The following is a 6,475-nucleotide window of genomic DNA, read 5'->3' on the forward strand; positions in this document are numbered from 1 at the left end:
AGTTCAAATTTTGAATCAGAATCAATAGGTTTGCTTCTGAAACTCCTTATCATATTTTGAACCTGAATTTGACTCTGAGTTGCAAAGTTGACAGTAATGGATTGATAAGATCAGAAATTAGGAAATTAAAAGCAAAGACACACAATATTTATCCTGATTCCTCTTACAACTTGAAAGTAGTCCAATCCCCTTGTACTTCCAAGGAGTTTTCACTATAACAAACAAGATTACAAATGCTCAAGCACCAAGCAAGAAACTTCCAATGCTCAAACCCTTAAGTAAGAGACTTTTATGCTCAAGCACACAAACAAGAGATTTAAAATGCTCAAGCATTAAAGCAAGAGACTTATGACTCTTTTTAAACTGTTAAGAGATTTTGGGTAAAGCTACACTTGATATTCAATTAGAGATGTGGATAGAATACAACTTGTTAAGACTCTTAAGACTTTTTTAACTTCTAAAATATACATAGTTGGTAAGATGTTCTAAGTCTATCTAATTTGACAGAGTGACTTCTCTTTGAAATGTCAAGGATTAGACTCTTGTAATACACTATATTAGTCTTCTTCTTCAAGTACATATACTCCTTATATAGATAAAAGGAAAAGAGGCATTGGAAGACTTTCATCAGAAAAGTTGGATAAGCTTTGTACTTGATTGGACACATCAAGAAAGCACCTTTCTGCAAGAGGAATTATCCGTTGAAGCTCAAACAACTATGAAGATATTTTTCCTTAAGTCTTCACGTGAACAAAAGATCTCCGAGTCTCTCAGAGTTTCCTCGATTGAAGAGATTAGATAATCTTCTTAGGTCGACTTTCTTCAAACTTGACTTCTTAAAGGTCGATATCTTTATTGTCTGCTTCTTGGCTTCTGATGCTTTAGAGTCTGGATCACTAGAGGCTGACTTTATTTAGATGTTGACGTCTTTAGAGTCTGGAGCTTCCATCAGAGCCAGAGTCTTCAGAAGTATTCTTCAGAGCCATAGTCTGAACTTCAGATTCATAAACATCAAGCTTCTCTTCATATTTTCTTAGTCTTATAATCCTGCAAACTTGAACAAATGTTAGAATATCCAATTATTCTTTAAATACTTTGTTATCATCAAAATCCAAGGGATATGGTATCAACCAATTTTGTTCCAATAATCTCCCCCTGTTGATGATGACAAACATTAGTATTTAAGAATAATGGTTATTAATTAAATTAACATGTTGACTCCAAGGCCCAAGGTTTGTAAGCTCCCCCGGAGTATGATAGTCTAGAGGGTGAGGTTTGTAAGCTCCCCCGGAGTTTGATAGTCTAGAGGGTGAAGTTTGTAAGCTCCCCCTAAGTCTTATCCAGGTTAATTAAATTCCTTTTAAGCATACTATCATGAACTTCTGAAATTATTTAAGTAGAGGTAAGAATAGTCATCAGATTCAGGTGCTTAGATGTGCTTAAATACCCATTAACTTTCTCCCCCTTTTGTCATCAACAAAAAGATATATGAAAAAGGAAAGAAAATATATTGAATAAAATATTTCATTCACCAAAAAAAATGCAAAGAACGTGTTCAGAGAAGATAAAACAAAAGGTTACTAAATCCTAGAGCCTAAGGTTTTTGCTTCAGGAGCTCCATAATATGAATGAGAGGTGTAGGGTTAGGGGAATCCATCACATGTTATGAATGTTGAACCATGTTATGAGCAGGTGATAAAGTGCGTTCTGGAGATTGTTTGGGAAAAGGTGTTTTTGATATATGGTTTAGATTAGAAGAATGAAAAAAGTCCACAAAGATAAAATTCAGATTGTTACTTGTAATATCAATTTCGTATACATCTAGAGCAACTTGCTTCTTTTAAAAAATAGCTTCAGAAGAAAGATTAGTAGTTACTTCTGGTACTACTTCTGACACAAGAGAAGCTTCAGCTTCAAAAGTACCTTCATCAATATTCAAAGTAGCTATTATTTCAGCAGCTTGAACTTCAGTTGTCCTCATAACATCTTATGTAGTAACATCTTCTTCCACATGAGCTTCAGAAGTTGCAGGTTGTTGCTTTGCCTGTTCTAGTAGAGTATATACAATAAATTATTCTCCTCTCATAATGACTCCCTCTATAACCTTCTGAGTTTCAGCTTCCACATCCTTTGTCTTCCTCACACAAGGTACCTCAATTTCCTCTTCTTCCTCTTCCTCTATAATATCATAAGGTAGAATCATCTTTCTTAACTTCTTCTTATTCACATGCGCATCAGTGGTGATAGAATAAGATGTTTTATGAGGAGTTTTTCCAGTTCCTCCACTCCTTGTCTTAGTGGGCATCAAGATAGTGGAGGAGACAACCTCTTCAATCTCTTTCTGAATCTCTTTCTTTGTACAACCTTCTTCTTAGGAGGCTTCTGGACTTTATTCTAAGCATCAGAAGCAACCTGTTTTCTTTTTCTAGAAGGTCTGTACATGTCATCTGGTTCATCTAGTATGTCCTCATAAGTCAGAAAACACCAACTTCTTTTCTTTCCATCTTGATGAATTCTCTAATTACCTCTGGATTTTCATGCTTGGTAATGATTGGATAGTCCTCAAGATAGGTATTCTTTGTACTTCTAAATTTGAGTGGTACTTATGATATCACCACTTCACGCCTCTTTAGAAGCTCCATGTTAGCCAAAACTGAAGTAGAGAGAATGTTTCCATGAGTTTCTTCCAGATTATCATGAGCAGAAGCATCTCTTATAGAGTCAATTAGACAACCCTGATGAAATAACTCAGACAAAAGTATGGCATACGGTACATTCCTCCTTTTATGCTTCTTACTCTCCTTTATAGCTTCACACAGATGATGAAAGATATAGCCCGACAAATTGATTTTCTCCTTATTGACCAAATACCAAATGAAATGTCTATGATCCCAAGAGATTTGATCAATACTACCTTCTCTAGGAATTAGACACCCAATTAGGATCTTGAACAGAAATTTGTAAGGAGTCTTCATGTTCTTCACCTTTCCAAAATCATCATAATATACAAATAACCTGGTTTTGATGACTCCGGCTTCTAGACTACTTTCCTTGGTGTTCAGAGTGCACCTTCCTACATTTGACACACCAAGAAGTTTGGAAATCATGTTCTAAGTGATGGTGACATCAATTCCCATCATAACAAATCTTATTTCAACTTCCTCGAACTCTATCAATCTCATCTCCTTTCTACTTTTCCCGTTCAAAGAACTATCTCTAGCAACCTTATAATTTACTTCAATGGAAGCAGCAAACTCATCATACACCTCTGCTCTAACTCAGGAATCCTTAACAATATGAGGATAAGTTGGTCCATTCAACATATCAAATATTGAAGCCCATTATGACGCTTTAAAGAACTTCCATATGGGGTATCCATTCAGACTAAAGGATTCGAAATCAATAATATGCTCCACGACGAGTTTCAGATCCTCCTTGCTAACATCCATGGTTCTTGGTTTGATATGAAGACTTTTAGTAGATTCGATAACCATGGGTACTTGTTGAGAGGGATATGATGAAGCCATTGCAAAATAGGTTTTAGGGTTTCTTTAAAATTGGTAGTTTTTCAGAGAAGGCCTGAGAACGAAGGTGATGGAAGTGAGAGAGAAGTGTGTGAGTCTGATTTGATAACGTGTTTTGAGTGAAAAATAATTTTTGATCAAAACAAAACTCAAAGACACAGGAGGCGGGATGCACATATTTTAAGGCAAACCATATTTATCTAAAGGTTTTTACCCAGCAGTTACAAACCACGTGTCAGAAGACGTTTCAGATTTATGACACATAAGTGGACAGGTGCCAAAGGCAGTTTAAAAGGTTTTCCACTTATGTATTTATCAGAGGAAAATAGTGTTATTCTAAGCTTTAGAGGTTGATATGCTTAAGAGGCTACTATTCACCATAAGCTAGTTCAGAGCTTCCGATCATAGTAGCTTCTGATCATCATCAGACTCTGATTCCTCATTTAGAGGCAAGCACCATATTTTAAAAGTTTTTAAATTGCTTGATTCTGAGATAGAATAAGATTCTTTTTTACTCATATAGAAGTAGTATTATCACAGTGAAATGTAATTCTACTTTCATAGTTATGATATTCTTCTAAATAGAATTGAAATATCAGGTTTAGAAATTGTTAAGTAAAAAAATAGAGAAGTTGTCATACCTTTGTGATGCTTTTGATCTGCTTTATTTGGCTACTTAGATTATTCTTGAGGAACTGCTTTCACTACGCCAAAAACTGGAATAGACAGCGCACCTTAGAGGGCGCTTTCTTAAAGAAGCGCACTCTAAAGTGAAGAGAAAAATAAGGAGGAATAGACAGCGCACTTTAGAGGGCGCTTTTGTAACAAAGCGCCCTCTAAAGTGAAGCGAAAAAATAATGAGGAAATGGAGGGACACCAATAGAGGGCGCGTCTATGAAAGCGCCCTCTAAGGGTACCCTTAGAGGGCGCTTTTAAAAAAGCGCTCTCTAAGTCCATGTACATTTCCAGTTTATAAAGCGCTTTTGGAAAGCCTTAGAGAGCGCTTTTAGGAGCGCCCTCTTAGGCCCCCTTTAGAGGGCGCTTTTTTTACACAAGCGCCCTCTAAGGTCCCCTTTATTAAACATTAAGTTTATAACATATATACTGCTTGTCTCTTTTTTTTACACAACTTTTTGACCTTGTATTAGATACGGACGCGCTTCTACGTTCACTGAGTTATCTGCGTCCACCGTCGCTGTTCACTTTCTTCTCCATCGTTACCGTCACCTTGAAGGTATTTCTCTTTTTCATCGTTACCGTTCACTTTCTTCAGGTGTTTGATTAGGGCATTTTCTAAACTGAGTTTTACATTTTGTGCATTATGTTGATTAATGTTGTTTAGGGCAAACGAGCACTATATGGTGTTCATGAGCACCTTGTTGTAAGGTTTTTTATTTCTGATTGAAAACTGATGTCATTTGGAGTGTGTTTGAGCTTGTGCTTGGAAGTTTGATGATTATGGATGCAAGTTTGTTCATGTTCCAAACACCATAAGTTTGCATTGGTCTTTTGTATGCAGTAGGTGTGTGTGAGTTTGTATTCAATAATGGTGAAAAAAAGAGAGAGTTTAGATTGTTGTAACATGAGAGAAATGGAAGGTATATGAATGTGTTTTTTGTGTAGCTTCACGAATATGGTCATTGTCTTACTTGGGTCTTATTGAATCATTTCTATATTACAGATAAAATGGCTAACCAAGATGATACCCATGACGCGAGTGGATCACGTAACAATGTTGAAAAAGAAATCAAACGAGGATTGACTGTTATGAAGTCAATCATTCGTGCAAGAGACAAGGGTGAAAAATTCGAAGTACATTGGAGTGCTGAAGACCAACTAATTGAGCCTAACGGTTCAATGTTGGCAAGTTACATTGGTTCCCTTGTTCGACAACATATTCCGATTACATGTGATAATTGGAGAAGTCCGGAATTGAAGGTTGGCAAAGAAAAAATATGGTCCGAGATACAGGTACTTACCATATATTATTATATGTTTTTTTTGTTGACTATTTGTTGACCATATATTATTATAATATTACTTATAATAACACACTCCATTTGTATGTTTTTTAGAGATCCTTTCACATCGATGAAAGCCGGCAAAAATATTGTATTCAATTGGCCGGAAAAAGACTCCGAGGATTTCGATCCTTTTTGTCCAACAAATTTCTCAAGGATGAGGAAGGAAACTTTGTTGAAGCAGAACGGCCAATGAAGTATGCAGAGATTATTTCAGCCGAAGAATGGGATAACTTTGTCGCCAAACGAAGAAACGAAAAATTCCATGTAATGTCTATTAATTATGGTATTATACAATTGTTAAGTTACTTGGTTCTAATATGCCTTAAACTTTTTTATCCAGGAAGTAAGCGATAAAAATCGGAAAAGGGCATCAAAACCCGCGTATCCGTACAAAAAAGGGCGTACGGGATATGCACGGTTACAACAAAGAATTGTGAGTATATTCAAATGCTATGAGCTTATACATTGTCACAATATGTTATAATTGATGATCTTATAATCTGATTCAATTTGTAGCTAGCCGAGGAGAAAAGTGACGCAACATCTCTTCCGGAGCACGTATTGTGGAAGGCTGCTCGGGTTGGGAAGGATGGGGCTGTCGTTGAAGCGGTTCAAAATGTTTATGACGAATGTGTAAGTATATGTAACATTATTTCTTTAATTATATCGAAAATTTTGTTAGACATATAATTCATTTTTAATCTCCTCTAATAATATTTCAGGAGACTTTATCCCAAACCTTACCTTCAACCGAGGTCCAGGATTGCAGGAGCGTACTTAGTCGAGTACTAAATGTTCCTGAGTATTCTGGTCGTGTGAGGGGTAAGGGTTTTGGTGTGACTCCGTCGTCATTTTACAAAAAACCAAAAACAAAAAATCCTACCAACAAAGAGGTGATGGAGACCTTGGCGGAGTTAAGGGCACAAG

The 6,475-nt window shown here is 36.3% G+C and overlaps 1 long non-coding RNA gene across 1 annotated transcript; it reads left to right on the top strand.

Moving 5' to 3' along the window:
- Positions 1-5,732: 5,732 nt before the first annotated feature.
- Positions 5,733-6,182, top strand: LOC127129242 (uncharacterized). Its single transcript, XR_007806238.1, has 3 exons — positions 5,733-5,812; positions 5,889-5,981; positions 6,065-6,182. It is a non-coding gene; the product is annotated as an uncharacterized LOC127129242 (long non-coding RNA).
- Positions 6,183-6,475: the final 293 nt, after the last annotated feature.

Source organism: Lathyrus oleraceus, chromosome 3, assembly GCF_024323335.1.
Source record: "Lathyrus oleraceus cultivar Zhongwan6 chromosome 3, CAAS_Psat_ZW6_1.0, whole genome shotgun sequence".
In the NCBI taxonomy this organism is placed as follows: domain Eukaryota; kingdom Viridiplantae; phylum Streptophyta; class Magnoliopsida; order Fabales; family Fabaceae; genus Lathyrus; species Lathyrus oleraceus.